The following is a 24,522-nucleotide window of genomic DNA, read 5'->3' as shown; positions in this document are numbered from 1 at the left end:
TGCTGGATCAAGTCACCCAGCAAAAGTTGGGCAGCTTCAGCTTTCCCCAGTGAGTGCTCTGGGAAGTGGCTGCTTTCTAGGTCATGGGCACTGTTTTCTCAGGAGAGGCAAGACAGAGGAGCATGCAAGACTAGAAGAACTGTGAGATAAAGAACGATGTAGGATTAGGACAAGAAAACGACTCCCTTGCTGTGTTAGACCAGATCCTCTGGCAGCGGTGAGTGGCTCTGAGCACTGAGCCCATTTTCAGTGACTCAGCACCACTGAAATGTAAGTATCACCCCCACTGGGGTCTTTAGCTCCACAGCCCTGTCAGCACAGGCTTTGCATCCCAGGGAGACACCTAATTTGCTCAGAATAACCGCTTGCACTCACTCTGCCTCCGCTTTCCAACAGACCTGAACAAGGAAGCAATTTGGTTCCACAAAAGCAGCCTTAAATGAAAATATGTAAATAAGGAGAGAACTGGAGAGTGAAAACACTCATCATCTTCCCAAAACTGAGCGACTCGATACATGTCTTTGGGATATCAGCAAAGGGACACAGAAGTCTCAACAGGAAGTCAAAGTTTGCTACAACAATTCAAGGCAAAATGAATGCTGCAGCTGTAAGACACAAACTCACAACCTTCCCAGGCCTTACTCCCTTAAAAAACACTGAAACTTCTGTATCTCATAGCTTCAAGGACCTCTTTTCCAAGAGTGCCTCCTGTAAACCTTTATTTCCTTTTGAAGTCTGCTTTCTACTTTAGTCTATTTTTTTTTGCTAGGAATATATTTAGGTAGGAACTGGCCTTTACATCCACAGGCAGCCGTGGCTATCAGTCAATCTATCAGCAAACCGCTCATGAAGTTCACTAGACAAAGGGTTAGTGCAGCTAGTACCACAATAATGTAGAAACAGAAATATTACAAAGTAAAGGCTTATAAAATAATAAAAATTCTACTTAGTTCAGATACCTCCCAGTGCCTTTGGCAAAATACCTTAAGCATTCCACATAAGGCGGGCATTGTCTTTATAAGATGGCACCTCATAAAATGGTATTAAATATCACCAACGGGGCTTCATATTTCATCCAGCAGGGTTTAGGCCAGACATGTTCTATATCACACATTATTAGAATGACATCTGCTTTGCAAGTTGTGTACCCAGGAGCATACCTTGATAACTCATTTCAGCACTCATTCTCGAGGCTTCTGTGGCTTCGTAATACCTAATATGTTTAACTCATTTTGAACAGAAGTCTAAAGCCTGTCGTGGCCCTCTGGCCAAAACTGTAGCTGTCAGGCAACGGAGCCAGCTATCAAACATTACTCATTTATCATTAGTGGTGATGCAGCTGTACAGAGAAATGTGCCCACTGAAGTGAAGGGCTGTCAATTGTTCCCTGTATAATACTCCTCTCCTCAACAGGGCATTTCTCCACGGAGGTACAGCTAGAGCACTCTGCTACTTCCCCACAGCACGGAATTTATAGTAGCAAGGGAATGGGGAATGTATTTTCATTTAAATGGGTCTGCCACGAGATGAATAAAGCAATCATCAATGGGATCTATAAGCAGAGAGGGGTGGGGCAGTGTTTATAAACATCACACAGAGGTGTGTATCCGCACCAGCGCCTGTGCCTGCGTGCCCATACACACGTGGGGTGTTTAGAAATAAACTCTCTGGACCTGTGTTGGTATTTCAAAACTGGCACATGATCAGTACCAAAGACTCTGCTTCCTCTTTGCTGACCATTTCCATAAGAAGACTGGAATGTGCAATTTAGGCTTCAAATTTCCATGTCTATTCTGCTTGCAAAACTCAAACACACGCTACCTTGAACTTCGCTATCCTCAACTCTGCTCCCTAGGGAGGAAAACAGCCAGATTAAATCTATATGAGAGATCTCCTGACTGCAGACACTACTGCCTTTATTCACAAAGGCAAAGCACAGCAATGGTCTGGGAAAGCACCACAGTTAAGATACTATCTCCAGGCTCCTTTGAACCGCTGTTGCATGCAAATATTTGTACACATGCATTATGAAGAGAGTGTGGCACAAGTCCCTGAATTTTGATTTGTCTCTGTACAAGTGAGATACAGAGGAGCGAGACAGGCTCTGGTGGTGAAGAGCAGAGATCTGGCTCCCACATCTGCCTTTCTGCTATCTCAGTGTGGTTTCTCCTCTGGAGCCCACTGAGGCCAAAGGAAATTTGTTCATTGCTTTCAAGGCAATCACACGACTACAAAAATGTCGAAAATGGATACTTGAAATCAGGAATCCAAATCCATCCCTAGCCAACAACTGGACTGTAACTGTTGCTCCCATATTAAATTCTGACCTTGGTCCATCTGGGCCCAAGTTTGTGGAAAATGGAGATGGTCTGTGCCTAGAAAATGGTTTCAGTTCTTTGAGTGAGCAGCAAGCACAGCCACGATGTAACCTTGAGCAGATGTTACACAAAACCTCAATTTTATACCCTCATTTCCAGCCATACCAGATTCACCCCAAACAACTTTGCTGAAAAATCAACTTTCTCCAAAGAACTTCCAAGAAAGCCTTCTGTAAAACATGGTCCAACTGAGAGACTGTAGAAAAAAACATGGCCAAAAGGACTTTTGTCCCCACTTTTGGCCTTGTAAGAAGTACCCATGAATTCTGCCATGGATACTTCTGCCACCTCGTCAACAGAACAACAATTAAACAACTCTGTATGTATTATTACATATTTCTGGTACACTTCCACTGGGGCTATAGAAATCCAGTGACCAAAATACAGCTGTGCTTTAGTTCTGTCCCAAGTTTAAACACAATGGCTTGCACCAACACAATTCTCATCTGTAACAAGACAAGTAACAGGGAATGGGAGGAAAAACGCAGCCCTGAAAGTCACAAATACGGAATTTCTTCTGGGGAAAAGCTCCTCTCCATCAGAATGAGCCAGGACTGGACATGGGTAAACTTGCAGGTGCATGGGGCAGCTGTCTCTTGAAGGGATGTCACTGAGAAGGGGAGTGGAAGCCACACAGCCTGAGGATCTTCTTTTTCCTCCTCTTCCCCACTTCCGAACACTGCTTGTATCCAGAGCCGTAAGGACTATGCTCTCTCTCTCTCTCCCTTCTGCTCTGACCCCCAAGCCAGGAGGCTTTGCACTACTTCAAAAACACAAGGACACTTTGGACCCAGCTGAAACTGAACGTGGCAGAGAGGGGGATGATGAATGACAAAGCTTTCCTGGAAGATGTAGGCTTCAAGAAGAGATCATGATGCGGTGAAACAAGTCAAACCAAAGAGGTTTGCCAGAAACACAGTGAAACAGGCCTCCAGTGTGGAAATGACACTGCCAGATTCAGAAAAGAGAAAACCAAACAGCCTGAAGCTTAGCAAGCACGCAGCCACTTGGGGATACTGAGGAAAGTGGAAATCACTTCTGTTTGTGATTTCCCTTCTCTACAGCCCTGGTCTCCCAGGAAAGGGACCCAGACCCCCACTGGCAGGGTGCAGAGCTGAAGAGAGGCCAGTGGCACCTGCTCCAGGCAAGCTGGGCTGTGGCTCACTGAGTTCCACAGAGCAGGACTGTGGCTGCCAGGCTCCTTCTTTGACCTGAGATGATCTTATCTCCACTTCCAGGCGCCTCTGGAGCCCAGTGCTCTCCTATTACTGTTGGATACATTTGCATTCATTCCTTATTTTCCTTACTTTATGTAGGAATGGGTAGAGGAGCACTACAAGGAGGGTGGTGAATGGTGGTTTCATTAGCCACATTTTATTTTTAAGCCAGCAAAACTCAGCCTTTGAAGGAGGCCCCTCCTTTTTTTTTTTTTTTTTTTTTTTTTGCCAAACCCTGGACAGAAGCCATCTTTCCGAGTCAGAAGGGATGTACATGACTGTGTAAAATCCCAGGAGCCTCTCCTCAAAACAGCCACAGGGGTTTGCAAACAAGTCACAGAAACACCCTCTTCACCCATTCCCCCAGGGCTAAGCAAGCCTCCCCTGAAACACTCCCAGCTGCTTTGTGCTCAGAGAGAAAAGCAAGGCCTGAATACAGGCTTTAAAATTGTGTTGTAACTAGACCATGCAGGGAAATTCTTGGCTTTTTAAACACCCTTTTTGTAATATTACATGTTAGAAGAAACAATGGGTTTGGTTATGACCATGAAGCTAAGCAGGGACTGGAGAAGCAAGTTGTCAGCTTTCCTCATAGGAAACAGCCACAGCTGAGCTCTGTGCCTGGAGAGGGAAGAGCTTCATTCAAACTGCTTTGAGTGACTAAAATGAACTTGATCTTATTGCACCATGACTTTTGGGGCTTACTTTATCTTCTGCAGGAGACTCACCCTTCCTATTGCTGCTCTATCTCCTTGTAACACACACCCCAGTTCCCCAAGCAAGGTGTCTTCCTCTCTTTAGACTGAGCTCACTGTCACCTGCTCCCATTCCCTTGTGCTGTACCACCACCACTCTGCTCCATGAAGTTTCCTCAAAATCCCTGCAGCACTCTATCTCACACATAACTCTCTGCTTTGGGCAGAGGGGCTGGGAAACCAGCAACAGTGATGGGTTGGTAGCTGGCAGCCTCCTGGGCGGGCTGGGAAGCGGCCGAGCAGGGGGGCAGCAGGAGGGCTGGGGAGCTCGCTGTGCCCCCGCTGCCCCAGCTCTGCAGGAACCACCTCGTGCCCTGAGTTTCTGTGTGAACCCTGCTGGCTGCTGAGAGGGGTCAGCGTTTGTCTCAAACATGCCTCAGTGCACCGTGGTTTCCCACAGCTCCTCGAGGTCTGTGCTGTGATACAGTTGGTGAGTCATGCACAGATTAGTCATAGAGGGGATTTATTCTCGTCTGCAGAAAGTCCGGCATGAGTAAAGACAATGTAAGTTTGGCAGCAGCTTGTTTCGGTTCTGGCCGGTGCCAAAGCTGAGCTGTGTCTCATCCCCAGGTGTGTGGCTCAGGCTGGTGATGCAGACAGGGCCACACATCATTTTTCATGCCTTTCTGCCCACACCAAAACTTTGAGTCAGCGCAAGCACTCTAGAATGGGATCAACTCATCTCACAAGCTACTCTTCAAGCTAAAGACACTTGCACTAGTTACTGACCTTCACCAGACAGAGCTACCAGGAAAGGCTCCAAGTCCTCGTGAATCCTCCAAGTCTCCCACCAAAGCTTACCTGTCACTCAGCTGAGATCTTGGCTTCATCCAGTCTGGCAGAAAAACACTCATGCAAGCCTAGCATTTTACTCCTTAATGATCAAATTATAGAGGAATCTAATTTCCCTGTATATCTTCCAGTCCCAGAGAACCAACTCCCTGAACTACTCCTAGAGATTCTTCACCTGTGAAAACTGCTTTTTTTCATTTCTCAGGAACAATAAGATATCCAGCAATAACGACACATTTCTGACCAGGAAGCTGTCTGGCACAGTGCTGCCACAAGGTGAAGTTCCAGGTAATTTTTCCTGGATGAGTTCAGGCAGTGAGTGTAAAATCGTACCTGCTGACTGCGGCAGGAGTCACGGGTCTGCGGGACACTCCTTCAGAACTTGGGCTTCTGAAACGAGAAAATGTTTTCATTCATATTTTAAAATTCCATTCATTAACAGGTGTATAAGGTTTGACTTCTTCAAAGTATGCTGCAGACACAGCCTAATAAATCTCCATGACACCTCACTGCATCTCCATTTTATAGATGTGGTGATTCGAATATATCCAAGTGAAATGACTTGCCCAAGGCTAATGAAGGAATCAATGTCAGAGACAGGATTAAAAGTAGAAAAATTCCTGGCCCCCAGTCTCATAACCTAACTGTGGTCTGCATTTCCCTCATATGAAAACAGAAAAGGGAAACACATCTATTTTGAATATTGTGAAAAGTAGTTCAGAGCAGATGGGCAGCCTGATGTTTTAAAATTGCTTTACTTTGTCATAAAATATCAATAATACACAGGATGTGGTTCTTGTCCAAGAGCATACCAAGGTGTGAACAGCACAATATGTGTCACTGGTAGCTCTCAGAGCAGCTGAGATGGCACTACAGAATAAAATAAGGACAGTCTTTGAGATGTCTCTCCTGCCCTGTTCCTTAAAACAGATTTCTTCCCATGTGCTGCAGCCGGTAGAAGCAGCTTTGAAGCTGATGAATACCTGTTGGGTAATGAATCTGTAGCAAGACATCTATTGTCACATTTCAGAGGCAGCGAGGTCTGTAATGCCCATTGCTCAAAATTTTGGGTGGCTCTACCCACCTCTTTCTCATGTGCTAACACAGAGCAAGGCAGCACCTTCCCTGTCGCCAGAACATAACGGGAAGACAATGCACCTGTCTAGCTGTGTAGAAGAATAATTTAAAGGGGAAAAAAAAAGAAAGGTACACTTGGGTCATTAAATATTGATGAGTAAGATTCATTGACTGAGTGGGAGACAGTAGGATATGGCTTGAAATAAAACCCCATGAGGGCCACACCCCCTAGTATGCCCAGGGCCATCCCTTTAAAGGTAGGACAATTATAATTAATTGAGCAATCTGACAGAAAGCATACATCCATACACTGGAGCAGAAAGTGACACTGTGCACGGAGCCATCATGGACACTTGAAGGGTTAATACTGGTTCACTAGACCAAGGACAGTAAATTCTGCCTGTGGCTACCACCAGTCTATTGTATTATTATTGCAGGCTTTAGAAACAGCTTTTAATTTTAACCCTTTCCAGCCCTTTCTTCTATTTTCTCTTTATAAATAATTGTCATTGAATAAAATGGCATGAAATCTTCCTAGTCCTACCTTTCAGTAAGTTCTTTTCACTTTCAGCACTCAGAACACTGTGCAAAAATAAAAAAGGAATCCAAAGAACACGGCCTTCCTTTACCTATAACTTTTAAGGTTGCCACAAAACTGAGGCCCTTTCATTTTTGTTGCGATCAGTCCCCACTCTTTGCTGCCAGGATGAAGAATCCCATCCACCACTTACTGGAAACCGTGATGTGAGTATTCAGAGTTGTGACAAACACACAGACTGAATACAGATAGCCCTGTACCCCCTTCAGTCTTGCCGACACCTGCATTCATCCACCTGACTACGTTTTTCAGATGACGCGCTGGGAATTGTTCACGCCTGCAAGAGCTGACAAATCAAACACGCAGGAGCCATTGGTTACCTGTAATGCAGAAATCTCATTCTGGATAACAATTCCAGCAATATGCTGAGCACATCCTCAGCCTTAGACAGGCTAAAGAGAAACAACCAATGGAGAAGGGATTATATAAAGGAGTGCAGGGGACAGCAGAGGACTGACTCAGTGACCCAGGAGGTCCTTTCCAATCCTATATTTCTGTGTTCATCTGTTCATATTGAAGTTGATGGGAGACATTTCCACCGACTTCAAAGGGCTTTTATCCGGGCCCAGTTTCATTTCTTTTCAATATATAGATGCAAGAGTAATGTCACGCATGATTTTCATGAGACATGCTAATATACAATCAGTTCTGGGAGCAGCAGAATGAACCCAGGTAGATAAATTGTTCATCCTAAAATGCTAAACATGCCAAGACCTGAAAAATATATCTCCTTGTATCTGACTTGCAGACAAGACCAGCAGTGTCACAGCTGGGTTTTCAGTCATCATTTACCATAATCAATTATGCCAAATAAACAGTCCTACTACCTAGATGCACTTTTTTGTGAAATACAAGGAATAAGGTGAACAAACATTTTTGATCAGGGGTTCAGCTCACTACAAGGCTGGCCCATGTTCCTAGCAGCAGGAAGGAGTGTCCTGTCATGAAACCTGTAGCTTCCTGTGGAAGGTTAATGTAAATGGGACATCCCTTGTCAGAGAGACAAACCACTAAATGCCCTGGGAAAGAAAAAGGTGTAGAAGCCTAATGTTGATGGAGACAGAAAGAAAGAAGAAGGTAGAATGGGGTGGCTGTATAATTACACAGTGTTTTTTCTGCTTCTCTTTTTTTTCACTGAGCAGGCACTCAGCCTGCTCAGCAGAGTCACTCCAATATGTTATCTAATGGCTTTGTCGTTACTTGTGAGATTCCCCATCTGTGGCCAGACTGTGCCACTGCCTCGTTCAGCTGAGCAAGAGAACATTCACTCACTCACTCTGATCTGGGGGGACAGGTCTTGCTCTGGAGCAACCAAAAATGAGCTGCTCCTTAGTCAGGTCTGAACCTTTGCGCTTAAGTCAGCCTTTGATGAAAGTTTCCTCTGGATTTCAATGCCGCTCTTTATATCTGGACAATCTGCTGGCTCTCTCTGGCTCTGTCTTTTTTTTGTTCTTTACACTGGCATCATTCTGATCTATGTGGTGGTCTCATATGTTCCTCCAGAGCTTTCTGCATCGGCCTTGTTTTCAAAGCCATATAACACAAGCAATGATTTCTAACCTGCAGTGGCTTCAGAAGGATGGATGTTCAGACATAATCAGTCCATTTTGCTGTTTTCTCACCTCTTATACAGTAGCTGCTCCTGCTGTTTGGATGCTTCTTTACTCACTTTCCTTTTCAATCTCTTTTGTCCTCATAACTTACTGTAAAACTCTAAGTGATTTATAAAACATGGAAAAGTGTATCACATCCAGTTTAGTTCTCCTCAAAGCAGAGTCATTTCCTCCTGCTGGGTTCATGGTGCCTCTAATGAGGATGTTCCATGGAAGGATTCAGCCATCCAGGGGAACAGGTACAGACACTCACTTTGACTCCTCAGATGTGACCAGGACACAAAAAGGACACCACACTATGAGAAAAGAGATGCTCAGGATGCTGAGACAACCCTGATGTGCATTCAGAGGTCTGAGTGCTTTGGGGCTGCATCTGGACCTCAAAACTACATCGGGAATCACACATAGGATCCACAAGTGGCACAGGTCTGATGGAAGCGCAGTTCCCAGGCAGCCCATATTTGAGAGCCCATCAGTTCATACAGAACTGCAGAATTGCTCTGGTTGACTTCACAATTATCTCATCAGTGGCTACGTATCACAAAGGAAAAGTTGTGTTTTGCTGTCATTTACAAGCGTCACCCCCTACAAATGGGAAGAGGAGCACGAGAACGGCAAAGCTCGACTGATTTGTTCAGGCACCAGTATTCCAATGTGGCAAGATATTTTACCTATGACTGTCACACCCAAATTTAGTAGATAGCATGCTTGCTTTTTATTTGATTTTTAGCAGGTCTCTCCACAATAAATATAAGAGCAGAATGCATAAACAAAGTGCCTGGCACTTACAGTTTATCTTGGTGACAGAAAATTTGATTGATGATAAGTTCAGAAAGTGGCAAATTTTCAACACAGGGCTAAACAACATTTCATTGCTGATTTTAATTTGTTGGTTATTTGTTGGTTTTTTGGGGGATTTTTAAAGCTTGGATCCTCTTAGCTGCCTTGTTCCAGTGCTCCATCAGCTGCTGGGTAGGGAAAAAAAGCGCCAGCCCTATTTGTTCCTTATGGATTTTCACTGATCAAGCTGCAAATCACCAGGTTAAGAATTAAATGGAGAACTTTTGCATGTCACATTCCTTCTTCTTGACTCGTTCCAGGATAGAGACCATGAGACAGACCTTTCTGCTTGTAAAATGCTAATTTTTAACTTATCCTTGTTACTGCAATACCAAAAGAGTGGAGGGCACACAAGCAGAATGAGGTAGCTCAGAGAAGATGCCAGTCAGAGAAGCTCCATTCATAAAGCAAAGAAGGAAAAAATATTTTACAGAGGGGGAAATTAGGGCACAGCCTGATAGTGATTTGTGTCCAGGAGCTCTAGGAGGAGCGTGGACAAAGGGCAGGCGCACGCCAGACCCCACGGCTGCTAATCTTGTGCCTTAGCAACGAGACCACTCTCCCTCTGCGCGCAGGCTCGGAGGGAAGAGGGGCAACCTTCTGGGAGGGAAATCCTTCTTGGATTAAGCACTTTTCTTGCTTTCCTCTTCTCACCCCTCTCCTCCTCCAGAGCATGGAGGATGGGGAGGGGGGCAGGCAGGGGAAAGGGTACCTGCCCCCCCTGCCATTCTCCAGCCCGCCCCACATCCAGCAGGGTCCTGGGGCTCCCCAGCGGCCCCGGATGCCCACGCCTCTCGGCCGGGGAGGAGGGATATGATTTGTAATTGCAATATTTTCATTACCGTCTCTTAGTTCTTTGCACACTAATGTCAAGAGCTTTGTCTTTGTAGTGTTATTGGCATTTTTCATCATATTCATGAAGTGTGGGTCAATTTTCTTCAAAAGGCTCACTTCGCCAACTTGCCACAAAGACAGACAGTAATAAATTCTACTAGTGCACAGCGAAGGCTTCGTAGCTGCAAGCAACAATAAAAAGCAATGAGCTGGGTGTCACTAAGTAACTCCAGTTTACACTGCATTTTCTTCTTTTATTGAAAACTCAGAATATGAATTTATTAATGAACACACAGGCCTACTTTGAAGGGGTTGGTGGAGGGGGTGGGGGGGGCCCGAGTCAATTTATTTGGTATTCACACAGTGTGTGCCTACATTGTATTGTTTCATCATTTTATGGCCAGGCACAGCTTGTTAGGCTGTGGCCCTCCAGAAAAAAGCAGGCTCATATAGCAACACCTTGACGTAGATGTACAGCTGCTTTCACTGTGGCTGTCTCACCTTTAGCCCCGTCTGTCTACTGCCGGCTTTCATTTTCCGCATTCATACATCAATAAGCTTTGCATGCTGACACCTAATTTTGCAGGCTACTTTGGTTATGGAGGCCATGTTTTGCATATCACTACCCACCCCCTTCTGACATCTACTGCCTTTAAAGAGGGAGAGAATAGAGAGAGCACGAAAGAGGGATTCTTTTCTTCTCAGCCTAATCAGAGATTTCTTTATATTTGTCAAAAGCAGATCTGCCAAATCAACTTTAATTGATTCTTCCACAGTTCTCATGTATGATTTTTGAAGGACTGGGCTTGTGTTCCAAGACACAGTGTTGTGTTTCAAACAAATATGAGGTTTCTACAGTAAATCAAATTTGGATGCCAATTAGTTAGCATTTTCCATTCCAATTAAATTTGAGACCTTTCTGATTTTGAAAGACTTGTGTGTCTATGCCTGTGTGCATGTACTGATGTATGTGTGCCTATCTCTTTCTATTTTGGAGAGGCAGAAAGATGCATACGTATAAAATATTTAATGTGCTCTCGGTGGTCTAATAAGCAGGGAGGGGTTAGAGACACCCATTTAAATACACATTTTGGAGGATTTTTATTTTTTTTTACCTTGTTTATTTCACAAGGGCTTACCAGCCCATTCTAACCTGTTATGTGACACCACAAAGGTTTTTACTTTCTCAGTCAGGTGGCTAATGTCATTATATCGTTGACAACTCATAAAATGTTATAATCTAATAGGGTTTTCCCTCCCCACACACACATAGTGAAAGCTCATTGTAGCAAAGAAAGGATTAGGGGCAAAAAGCAAGATTAATGTTTAAAAGAATGGAAGCAGGCTGAGTCCAGATAGAATACTGTAGCTTAAAAACAAATATAATTTGTATATTAAAATGTGTCTTGATCTTCCTAGATTTACTCTAAATAAACCCAGCATACAATACAGGGGATTTCCTACTGGATATTGAATATTTCAAGCAAAGTCTATATATTTGGGCTGAATCAATTTTTAAATGAATTCCTCCTTTTATGACTAAAAATCAGTTTTTAGGCAGACTCAGAATAGAGAAACTAAAATTGAATCCCAAACTAGCAGGATGGGAAGGAAACAAAAGCTTGCTTAGGTTAGCTGGAACTCTCATGTGCAACCACAGGCAATCAGCAAACTATTCTGGACAACATCTGTGCTATGGACGAGGAATCTTTCCAGCACCCATGGGTCTGATTGGCACACATGGGACAAACCTCTCACCAACATGTTTTACCCTCTTGAGTCCCCAAAAGGACCTCAGGCCAGCCAGCCCAGCTCCAGCAGACATCAGGAGCAGGCAAATCCATTTCCATTCGTTTCCGAGGACTCAAAACCGCAGCAGTGAGGAATTCACCCTCAGCAAAATTCAGGTGGGAACAAGCACACGCCTGCATTTCTTCAGGAAAGAGATTAATTAGTTTCTTCCTCTTATAAAACATAAATAAAGGAACAAAGACCTGAGCTTGAAAAGGTGAGAAAATCCAGGCGCGCTTGGCCAGCAGGGAAAAGCAATAATCTTCAGGTAGTTTGGCGCTAGAACGGCGTGTTTTGTATTCCCTCCTACTACACACAACTACTGGCCTGCGCCACCAAAAGCAGTAAAATGAGGAATTATGATGGCTATTGAACACCATTCACAGATTCACAGTGTCGCATCCGATGTCAATTAGCGAGCCTGTTTCCATAATTGTTATACAAGGGGAAAATCTACGGTGTTAAACAGCTCTTGAGTTCGCGTTTCTGGATGGGCTTTGTTTGGTGGAGTGTTTAGCGCACATAAAGTAAAATCCATGGGAAATCTGCCTGGCACCAGACGTTTGACGAATTTGTGTTGGGAGGGTTTTTATATTCAGTCTAATATGTGTGTTTTAGGCTACATTTTTCAAGCCAGCTTCTCTTTCTCCCTGGGTAAAACGAGGCCTTTTGGGTGGGGAAGCTGCAGATTTGCTAAGATTTTTATCAGACCGAATGGGCAGGTTGAGGAGGAAAACTGCAGAGGACTATGCAAACATTTTGTGACTCTCAAACCAAAAACGTCTCAAGCTTTTTGAATAAAATCTTTTGGACTCTGACATTTAGCTGTCAGGTTGCATAGAAACAAAAGGATTCAATGTTGAAATGGAACTAATGTTCAACATCAAACTGATCTTTTAAAGGTTTGGGGGTTTTAAACTCTTTTTTTAATAAAAAGTCTAAAGTTTAATGTTTTGTTCAGCTGATGATCAATTTTTCTTCTATATTTCAAGATCTGCAATAACCCACCAAATCCTCTACTCATCTCCCATTGTGCTGACTTCTGTAAAAAAAATGTGGCCCTTCAAGCTACAAAATGATGGAGGAAAATCAGACAACACACAATAAAGTCTATAAAATCATGAACAGTATAGGGAAAGCAAACAGAAAAGAATTAGTCAGTATTCCTCACAGCATAAGAACCAGGGCACACCCAGTTATGAGGCAGCAGGGTTAAAACAGCCCATGAGGAACACTTTTACAAAGAATAACTAAATTACGCAACTTAGTGCACAGCAGGTAGCAGAGACCAGGAATATAAATGGATTGTAAACACGATTAGACAAATTTACAGGAGAGTTCCACGAAGGACTGCTGAGCATGATGATCCTGCACGGGCTGTGGATTGGGAAGTCCCTCACACCCTGCCTGGAAAGGGCTTGGGAAGGGAGAGGTCCCTGTCCAGGTACCTCCATCCTGACAAGACTGTGACACTGGGGGCTGTAGCATCACCCTCACAGTGTGAATCACTCATGGAATGTCCTTCCCTGCCTGGAGATGCTAAAGGAAGTGGCCAAAAGAAGGCTCCTGGTCTGAGTTTGGAAACTCCAAACCCTAAGGGAATCACTGCATTGCCAAGTGCAGGCTGAGCCCTTGATCCAGACCACACGTGCAGCAAAAACAATGGCCCTGATGAGCGATTATGTGCCTTTGTCTGGAAAGACACCTCCTACCAAGGTGCACTCCTGTGTCTGGTGTGCAACAGGGCTGGAGATTAAGCTCTTTGTGTGTTTGTCACTTTAGGGGTATTTAATTGCAGGGTAAGTAGAAAAAAGGAAAATTAAAAGAGGGCCACAGGCTGGCTTGAAAATGGTGACAAGAAGTGCCCTGTTCAGCAATAGGAACAGGCACAGGGATTCAAGATGGGCACATAAACGTGGCTGACGTGAGCTGTCTTTAACTGCTGGCAAAGACCAGAGCAGAAGTTTTCAGCCATTTCTTGATTTATGGAGCCTTACACTTCCAATGGAGAGGTGATCACCTGTAACAGTGAATTAAAGCCTCCTGACAACAGGTTTTTTTCCAACTGCCTTTCAGGTACCCTTTAGGGAGGTGGCTCAGAGACCCTCTGGGACATCCAGCCCCACTGGAAACCTACTGGCATAGGAATGAGCAAAGGGACAGGGACAGGCAGTGTCCAAGCTTGGGGGTTAGATTTGTCATCCCATCTCCATTTCCTGTCTAACTGTGGAAAAAGAGTAATTTTTAAAAGCCTTCATTCTCCTTCATAGTTTTAAGGCTAAAAAGGACTATTAGATCATTTGTTCTGACCTTTTACATCTACAGGCCATCACACTTCCTCCAGTTTACGAGTACCTCCATAAAATAAGAGCCCATATTAATTTCAATCACCACTGAGGGAAATAAACCTGCTCCAGTCAGAAAAGGATCTCTCTGAGATTTTCCACTGTTCACACTCTCACCATTCACATCCTTTCTAATTACTGTACTATTTTCCCTCTGTATATCCATGAGTGCATTGTTAAAATACTGGGAACAGGAGTTTAAAATTACAGTGGCACCCCATTTTGGTCACATTTTACATAGTAAAAAGGATTCCCAATGGAAAGACTTGGACAGCCTGGCCAGACAAGGGAAATAAAAACACCCACCCAAAAAAATTTAAAAGGGAGAAATCCCTGTTCTCCCCAGGTCTCATAAGACCAAGAAGATTAAAAGACTGGTCAAAAGTCACCCCAAAGTTGATGGCAGAGATGGAACTGAAACCTACTTTCTGAAGTCAAATCCAGAGTTTTAATCACCAGAACACCCTTCCTCTCCCTTCATTGCTTTCATTTATCATTTCAGGCTAGGCAGACTACATCGAAATGATGGCTTTGTGAAGCATAGAAACACAGTTTTACGGGCAATAAACAATAAATATGAACCTGAGAGACATCTCTGGGAAACCTCCATACCAAAAAAGAGTCCTTTTTCTCCCTTTTTTTCCCCCCACAGCAGACAGCAAAACCCTTTCCCTCGCCGTCCTGCCCGCACCTCTTGGCCGGGCTGAGCGCGGTGCCAGCGCGGTGCCAGGTCCCCCGCACGGCACGCTGGCTGTGGGATGGCAGCGAGCTCCCCTGCTCCCTGCCAAGATGACAAAGTCCTGGCTGGCTCAGCCGCCGCCTCTGCCAGTGTACCAGGGAATCGGCTGTGCCGTTCCATTTAAGCGCTGCTCACTAATTATTAACTGTGGGCTCAGCATTCAGGGCGCAGACAATGGGATCAGCCAGGCACCGCTCCACGGGCGGGGGGGCACCGCAGTCGGCACGGGTTTCTTTTTAATTATTGTGCAGTGGAATCAGTCCTGGAGAAGCAAATTGAAAAGTATACAAAATTCTGATTAATAACCATAACAGCTTTTTCTTTTTCTTTTTTTTTTCTTTTTTTTTTGGTGGTGCTCTAGGTTCCCTCCCACAGGAACCCAAATGTTCTTCCTGTAACACCAAAACCTGCACACACTTTGGAAAAGAGAACGTATTTTGGTTTTTTGGTTTATAGGATTACTCCATAATAACAATGAATTATGCAGAGTTGAGCCCAAAACCTATTTCTGGATCCAGATATAGACTTTGAGGGATGATGGATGATTCTATTTTATGGCACCCCTGAGAAAGACATAAACCTCTCCCCAGGTTGGAAGGGCTCTGTTGTGGACTCGTGTCCAGGCTTTAAAGTTTCAGGCCTGTGCTTGGTACTACACTTTACTTTGTGTAAAGGCTGAGCTCCTGTGGTATCTGTGTTACCTCCTCTCCCAAGGGACCTGTGCAAGGAAGGGTTGTCTTTATCTCCTCTGGCATTTGCGTCTCACTGGCTCAGCTGCTTTTGAACTGCAGAACTACAGACTGGATGAGGATTGCTGTGAAAGTGGCTCCATGCTCATTCAGAAATTAGGTGCATCTTAGCAGCACTTAAGGTGATTTTCCAAGATGTTTCCTTTTTTCTAACAGCTTATTGATTCATGTATTTCCATTTCAGAGAGACATTGTGATAATTTTGTTCAAAACAGTAAGAGGAGGGGAAAAAAATTAATCAGGGTCTTCTGAAAATAGTGTTTCATCCTGGAAAAGCTTTGCTCCACGTAACAGAATCCTTTATTAGACTCTCTGACTGCTCCTATCAGAGGACACACCTCAGACAGGAGCTGGAGCCTCTCCTCCCATAGTTTTCCCAGCAGTGGAAACACATGATTTGCATTAGGGACAGGGGACAGTATCCTGTGGCCTCACCCCAGGCGTTCAGTGCTGAGGAAGCAGCATCTCCACCGTGGGCTGACTGGCACCTCGGGGAGGCAGCAGCTCCTCTGTAATACAGAGCATGTGAGCAGGGGCTGTCATGAGCAGGGATAAGGAAAAACACATGCTGGAGCAGGTGCCAGGGCAAGGATTAGAGAAAACGTGCTGCTGTATCTCACAGAGCAAGCGCGCGTCAGGGTCTGAAAGCGAGCGCAGCCCTTTGGTGTGGCAGCCTCGTGCTGCACCTGCAATGAAGCCTTTCCTGCAAATGGAGACATCAGAAGGAGATGACATTCCCCAGGGGATGGCAAAATGTTATATGAATCACACCCGACTCCACTCAGAAACATCTCTCTTAGGTCTGAGTGGAATTCTATACCAAAGGCATTTATTTTTACATTAGGATTTCTTTTTCTTTCACTTTCAATACCTTGGAAGTGCTTTCTCGCTAAGCAGTTATTAAAAAGAAAGAAGATGTAGTCCTGCACCTGAGTAATATTTCTTCCCCAACATTTCTCAATTTAACCAGATGACAATCCCTCCTCTTCTTCCTCAAGCCTTCCAGTTTGGAGCCCTGACACATTTTGACCGAGCTGCCGGTGCTTCTGACACCACTTTGCTCCCACACGCACCAGCGTGCAGCAGAGACCCCCATTTCACACAGGCTCCCTGCTCACCTCCCTCCCAAGGCTGTGCTGGGAGGAGGAAAGAGCCCCCTAAAACGACAGTAGGAATTGTTGATTCCTTTTCAGGCTGTACCAGGCTCTTACAGCCACGATTCCTCACATCCATCTGTGGCAAGGCATTGTGGGGTATTGTGTTTGACTCTCAACAAATCGTGTTGCTAGGATGACGTTTATTATGATACATAATGTGAATAAAGGATGAAACTGTACACAGCGTGCTGATTTGCTATAACTGTCATCTGTGATGATAGTCTCTAGTTTATACCTCAAATGAATTTTGCATGGATGGTACCGATGCTACCGAGGGCTGCAGAGGTGTATTTTACAAAGCTGCCTGGGCCTGGCATGAAGATCATGCCACTTTAAACAGCGAATCTGTTATTGTGATGTTTGTGAGAGGAGAACAAGTGGGAAAGTCACTTTCAAGTGCAGCTCAGTGCTCTTTTAATGAGGAATGGGGTCTTCTTCAGAGTCAGCCAACTACTGAGGAGGAGCTGACACCCTTAGTAGTCAACATCCTCAAAACAGCTGACAGCTCCAGATAAATCAGTTTGTGTACTTCCTCCCCTTCTCATATCACCTGCGGTGACAGGAAAGCACTAATTTCCTTTGAGAGGGAGAGAGAGATGGATGCACGCGTGCATCCTGGGCATGTTGATCCTTCAGTGTAAAATTAACAAAAACAGAGGCCAGGGAGAGCTGGGAATAGGCACAGCACTTTGTCAAGAGGAAGACTCTGCTGTGGTAAGGTCCCATATTCATCATATGGTAATTTATAAATGTGCATACGGCAGAGGCACGTCGCATCAGCCCCTGGAAAGAGCAGCTGTGACAAACAGAGTGCGTTTGGTCAGCCGACTGCCCAGTTCACAGCCATCATCATCCTCCTCCACACGGCACAACACTGCATGCCCAGGGGCTCGGCACACAGGCTGTGACATCGGCCCCCTGCACAAGCAGCACTTGGGCACCGCGCTTGGTCCTGCAGCTGGACACAGCCCAGCCCTGCACATACAGCCACCTCGGAGGAGTTCTCCAACTCTTGCTACCCTTGGAGAGGACCATCCCAGTAAGAGCAAAAGCAATTTCTGTTTAGTTGGTTGTTTCAGGGGAGAAGGTGCTGAAATGCTGCTGTTGCAGACTGTAGTCCCAGAGCCCCGTGCCTGGGGCCTGCAGCACCCTTCGGGGTTGATCAGGGGGCACTCACTTGTTTATCAGTCACTCGCAATCGATGGGGAGTTAAGTACTGCCTGTACCCTCTTGCACAGACAATCCTCACCGCACACTTCCTGAATTCATTACTCTGCCACAAGGCTGAGTGATGTTATAAAAATTAGACACTCCAGGCCGTCAAAAGCGTTGCACCCTCCTTGGAAAGAAACACACGTGGAAAACCCCTCAGATAAAACCAGGGAGGAATTTCTCCCGGTAGACAACACAGCTCACAACTTTCCCCTGGGCCCAGGAGCCTCTCGTGGCAGTTTGAGCAGGGCTGGCTGCCACTGCCAGTTTTGTGCCAATACTTCTGAGAGTCAGCTCATCCCACCCTCTTCACTGAACTGCCACGTTTCCAGAGCAGGCTCTGACACGAGCTGAAACAAGGCAGAAACAAAAGACACCCAACCTGTTTACAGGGAATGAACCACTCACTGTGACCCTGCTCCAGGGAGGATCTGCCCCAAAAACCAGACATGCACTGTCCAGGCCTGAAGAGAGGCTGTCTCCCCTGCCTGTGCTCAATGCTAAATTTCAGCTGAATTTAAGAATCCCTCTCCTGCACAAGGATCTTTTAATGAAAAAAAAAAAAAAAAAAAAAAAGAAGAAAAAAACCAAACAAACCAGACTCTAAGAATACAGATGAGGATCTGAGTTTCTAAGGTCTTGATTTCTTCCTTCCTAAGCCGACAGTAACCTCAGTGTTGCCTTGGTGCATCAGGTTACATTAGTTAAATCACTGACCATCCCATCATTTATGTAACGGGACACGCCTGCCGTGCTCAGATGAGACAAATCGCAGCAAAAATGTCTAAAAGGGGGGGATTTGCCTGACAACCATTTAAAAAAACACTTGTAGGTTTAGATTTTAAAATAAATACGTATCACTGTAGATGCAAACCTAGAACTATAAATATATCTATACATGCATGCATGTGTGCACACACATATGTATAATCGCATACATATGCTCCAGTGGTTTTCCAGCTAAACTGCTGCCATGTGTTGTACATTATCCCAGGGCACCGAGCAGAAAGGCTGAAACCCACCTCTGGGGGCAGGGGATTTTGAAGCCAATTTCTCCTGGACCAAAAACCCACAAAGTCACTCTGTGCACAGACCCCGCTGCCCACAGCCCAAACACAGGCAAGTTCAGCAGCACAGAGCCCCACAAAACCAACAAGGACATTTTTGTCACCCCTGATGTTGCTCAGTCAGTGCTAATTCCTGCTTGGGTGATGCAGAAATGCACCTCTTTGAGCATAAGAAGTTGCTTCCATTCTAGTCTCGTAGAATCTGGGTTGTTTCTTTCTTGCACCATTGAGTGTTTCAGTGGAAAAGCTCTTTTGTGTGTAAATAACTATTAGGTGATAATTTTTTTTATAAGCAAAGAAAATTCATAAAATAAAGCAGACAGAATTCATTTATATGAAAAATAGAGGGATTAAACATAGCCAATAAATTACAATAAACTGTCCACAGTGAACAATGCTACCAGATGACCATAATGGAGATCCACTGCTCTTGTGCTTTTATTAAAAGAACAAAGCGCTGCAATTAAATGTAAAATCCGGTAATATGTCATCGTACCTTAAGCATCCTTTTCTCATTCATTGAACACCGTCCTCTGATTTAATTGAAGCCCCTGGTCCCTTTGAGACAGCAATAGTCCTTACTCTAGGCCAAGTTTAGCATTTCATTATTTAGTAATCTGAGATGGAGTCATGCTATTGACTCTCAAGCAATCCTCTTTGCTTCTTATAACAAAAAGGATGCCCACAGAAATAATTGATACCACATTCTACTCTCTAGTAAATCGTCCCTTAGTGGATTGTGAAAAGAGGTTTTTGATTTAGACTTAAGAATAACAAAAGTTGGGTATATTTTTCACTGATGACCCCCATATGACATGTCCATAACCCCTTTCACAGCAGGAATGTTGGCCTAAAGGCATTTTAGCAGCTAAAATGAGTGACTAGAGGCTTTCCAGGTTTTGTTATATATATTCGGTATATAAGTGATGCCTTCGTAGAGGAAAGTCATTTTTTTCTGTAGAACAACTCACTGTAGACCTGATCCGGGCAAGAGCTGACACTTCCCTCCCTGGCACCAGGCAGCCATCGGTGCTTAGCACCTCATAAAGGCAATCAGCAACTTGCAGATTCATTACAGCTCTGCAGGCTGGAAATGGGCTGGAGCAGCACGGGCTGTTTTCTTCAGGAGGTGAAACAGCCCAGGTGAGTCAGGGACCGGATCCAAAATAACCCAGGTGAGTCAGGGACCGGATCTGAGATGAGGTCCCCACGTCCCCTGAGGTAGGGACAGCATTAACGAATTTCCCAGCCCTGAAACACCCTTATCTCCTGGAAATCCCTGCTCTGCTCTGGCCTTTGGGATCTTCATCCCTCCCTGCTGGACGTGGAGCTCGGGTCCCTGCAGGTTGCCCATGAAAGGGTGGTCAGGCAGCCGCAGCCCCAGCTCCTCAGCTGACTGCCCAAACCTGACCAGAACTGCCCATGCAGGAGCTCCCCTGGTGACAGAGATGTGCTGTCACCTCCCCATCAGCACAGAAACAGCCCCACAGCCAGCAGCCCGGATCGCAGGAGATACCCTGCACACCCTTCCTGCAGAATATTGCTCGGGGGTGTCCCAGGCTACAGTCACTCCCAGAGGGCTCCCACTCAGGGCCTTCTCTCCTTTTCCACTGGTAACATAACACTCTGCTTGCACAACAGCACAGGGTGAGAACAGATCTAAGGATCTCCTGACTTCAGCCAATTTGCTGGGACACCAGAGCATCCCTCCCCCTGCTAATTCCTGCCAGCACTTCCTGGTCCTGGAAGGATTTAGTGCATGGACCCCACTGCCAGGCTCCTCTTCACCATCATACAAACGTTGTCATCATCTTAAAGCTGGTTATCCCAAAGGAGAACTGTGTAGACTTAGGGGTGAGCCAGGATTAGGACACCAGCCCTCCCACAAGCCAATTCACAAGTCAAACAGAAAAGACTACCCCAACACCTCCTTGCTTTTGTGCTCTGGCACCTCCTGCTCCCTGGAGAATCAAAACCACGAATTTTCACTAACTTTGAAAGCCCAGTGATCAAAAGTGGCTTTTTTTTTTCATCTGGAGATGTGTGCCATCATTACCAAGCAAAGCAAACACAAAGCCAAGCTGGGGAGACCGAGTTCCCCCCAATAAACTCACACAGTTCCCATTAATATTAATGGGAATTACACAGGTGTATTGGGAAATAGCCCCCTCGCAGGGCTGCGAGTCTCATGGCCCTGACCTACGCCCATAAGCCTGCACTCAAACTCCTCTGTCTATAATTCTGTAATCTACTTGGCATGTTAAGCATTTCAAATTAAAAAGTGTCAGGGTCAGAGCCAAAACAATGCATTATATGGGATAAGATTTTAATTCAGCCGGTCCTGGGAGAGACATGGGGAAGGAGGAGAAATTCATGCCAATTATTTTGCATTTTGGGAGAGTTATTTGACTGTAGGACCAACCCATAGCAGGGCACCGTTCAGCGAGTTCTGTTTTGTTTGTTTGCTTCTCTTCTCCCACTACTCAAATTACCTCCAGGTCCTTAGATCCATTAGACTAATTAATATTAAGAACATATGCATATGCAAATTAAGCCATGGTGCCCATATATTTCACTTTACGTGACAGCTTGAAGTGTAGTTGTGTGAGTCAATCAAATGCCATAAATTTGCTATGCACAAAAGATCATTAATATTAATTGGGGCATGGGCACTGTGCAGTAGCCCATGCCACCATTAGAAATGGACCCCTCGCTTTAATTGTTCATAAATTCCTTTTCTCTTTTATTTATTTTTCTAATTTTAAATCAGTACCTATGGCCTGATTAAAATATGTATTTTTTTCCCCAGGTAGTCTTCAGAACAGCATCAGAATTGTATTAAAAAATACCGAGCAGACCTTTTCTAAGACAGATGGCACACAATGAGGTTAAAAAAAGTATCTTGAGATCCAACCAGCAAGAACAAAAAAAAAAATTGCTTGCATTGTTGTTTTCATTATCTTGCTTCTGTCATTTCATGAGCTTTGTATCTTGCAAGGAAAGAAAGAAGGGAGAAAAACTGTGAAATTAATCTTTTGTGCATGGCCTGATAAAGAAGAGACATGCTCAGACAAAAGATAGACTGAGAGAAGGTACCGTGATTGATGACTAAAGTAAAGGTGTCAGAAGAGTATTATGTAAATTACTGGAGGCACAGACCATTTCAGAGAGAATGAGAGGGAGAGGGGAAGCCAGGGAGAGAGAGAAAAAAAGGACTGCAGAGCCGATGTCACCAAGACACTGGTCCCCAAGCGCCAATTTCTTGCCATCTTTCATCTGCTCAGACAAGCTCACCTCACTTTCTATTTGGTTTGCACAATGTAACAAAGGAGGAAAAAACCTGTCAACATTAGCATGAATACAGCCCAAAAGCGGGGTTCGAGCAGGCAGCGTCTGAAGTCAGGCAGCAAGACGGGAACTTTAAGGCAGCCTCGGTGCTCGTACGTGAGCCTGTGAGGCAGCGGCTCCGAGTCGATTCCCTCTGTTATTTGGTGCCAGGACAGGGATTCACACAGGCTGGGTGTTCCTCTGTGTTTGATCCTTTGCACGCCCCTGGTCCGACAGACGCGCATCCCTGCATGGACCTGCCGGCAGGACAGCCTGGACCTGCCCCTCTTGCTCCTCTGCCCAGGCAGATTTTTAATCCATTCCGCGCCCACGCCCGCACGCTGGACAGAAAGAGAAGGCACGGACAGATCTCACCTCCACCAAACTCTTCCCACTACCATTGACATGGCCACACACGGTGGCTGCTGGCCACACTCCCACGAGGCCCCAGCACACCCCATCTCCAGACAGAACTTAGCCAATGCCTGCCACAAAATTCCACAAGGCTTCAATGAAAGCACAGTCCAAATCAACTTACACTGAGCAAAAATGGTTTGGTCTCCCATTCCCTGTCCTTCTGACACTGAACAGTCCCTGGGCTTCACATCCTGAAAGAATGATGCAGTTAATACTATGGGCAGTAAGAAACCATTTTTATACTTCTACTTTTTGGAAAAAAAACAAAACAAAAACTCCAAGGGAGAAAGCAAAATGCTTTCAAGAATTTTCCCCTTCATTCCTGACTATATGATTAATCTGGCTCCTGTTCGAATTTCACCTCCGGCAGATCTTTGCCCCTATTTAATTTGATCACTGGCTTTTATTCAAAAACTTCATTTTCCAAGGAATAAACAACTACAAATGGTCACCTATCACCTCCATGGTAACAAGTGAAAGGAGCATTCAAGGGGAAGAAAACACTAAATTCGCATTTGATGAAATGCACGGTTCCACGCCACAGGTACCCCTCACGCACAAGGCTTAAGGTAGACGGCGCCCTTATACATCGACTAATTACCCTGATCCCTGCCCTACAGAGTGAATCCCTGGTTTTAAAAAGGGATAGCAGGGAGAAACATGAGTGGAAATGCTCATCTGCCCTGTCTCTGTGTTCTGACTGCTCACTGAGGGCATCCCTCAGTCTCATCTTTCCCGTGCACGCGGACACAGCGATCTCCAGCTCGGCCGTGCAAATTCCCTCTGCGCTGGTCCCATGGCAGCAGGGAGTGGGATCTGCCGTGGGAGCTGCACTCTCCCTGCTCCCCTTGCTGCTCCTGCTGCCCAGCACTGGGATGCTGAAGGACGTGGCAGGATCTGGGGCAAAGATGGCAATCCTGGCATGGCTCCTGGCGGGAATCACTTCAGTACAGAGAGTGAGTGTGCAAATAAAGCTGTTTTCCAACTCCCTTCCTTCAGATTCAATCAGCTATCACATGGCTTTCATTTTGAGTGTTGAGAGACATTAAAATGAGATTTAATAACAAATTGCTTCAATTCTGCATGCCTTCTAAATTCTGTTGGCCAGGCAGGATAGTCCATGGAAAAAGCATTCAGTCCTTCCCATCAAATTTTTCATTTTTCCACTCTTTTTTTTTATTTTTTTATTTTTTTATTTTGTACCATGAGTGCAACAGTTGGAAAAAATTTAGAATCCAAAGAGGCAGCTATTTCTATACCATCAATTTGCCCCTTAAAGAGTGAAATGATAAAATGAGAGGAAAAAAAATAGATGTTCCGGGCACCAAGCTCTGTGCAAATCAGTTCTTAAAGTATCAGTGAATTCATATTTTAAAGAATACTTTAGTTTGCAAGATTGAAATTCTTTTAAAAAAGAAACTCTCAAAGGAAGTTGTCATTTTAGGCTGCACAAACCAAAACCCTTCCAAAATCAGGTGCTTAGAAAAAAAATTGAAGCACTTTAATAATTTAAATTGCTCCCCTTTGCACATGCCCAGAACCCAAATCCCTTTTCTAACTGAAGTGCTTATATAAAAATTTGACAGCTCTTATAATTTTAAATTGCTCTACACT

At 44.9% G+C, this 24,522-nt stretch overlaps 1 protein-coding gene and 1 long non-coding RNA gene across 7 annotated transcripts in view; one reads left to right on the top strand and one right to left on the bottom strand.

Annotated features, from left to right (window-relative positions):
- The window catches only part of LOC111926426 (uncharacterized), a 384,290-nt gene that overhangs the window by 177,465 nt on the left and 182,303 nt on the right, over positions 1-24,522 (bottom strand). For all 6 annotated transcript variants that reach the window (XR_015282459.1, XR_015282458.1, XR_015282460.1 and 3 more), the window contains one exon: positions 5,476-5,532. The gene's annotated coding sequence lies outside the window, so the exon portion shown is untranslated. The remainder of the gene's footprint in view (positions 1-5,475; positions 5,533-24,522) is intronic.
- Positions 17,824-22,123, top strand: LOC111926431 (uncharacterized). The gene is made up of 3 exons (XR_002862937.2): positions 17,824-17,924; positions 20,184-20,339; positions 21,974-22,123. It is a non-coding gene; the product is annotated as an uncharacterized LOC111926431 (long non-coding RNA).

Source organism: Cyanistes caeruleus, chromosome 2 (assembly GCF_971803275.1).
Source record: "Cyanistes caeruleus chromosome 2, bCyaCae1.hap1.1, whole genome shotgun sequence".
NCBI classification, from domain to species: Eukaryota; Metazoa; Chordata; class Aves; order Passeriformes; family Paridae; genus Cyanistes; species Cyanistes caeruleus.
The sequence above is the reverse complement of the archived record's forward strand: the minus strand, read 5'-3'. Positions and strand labels throughout refer to the sequence as shown.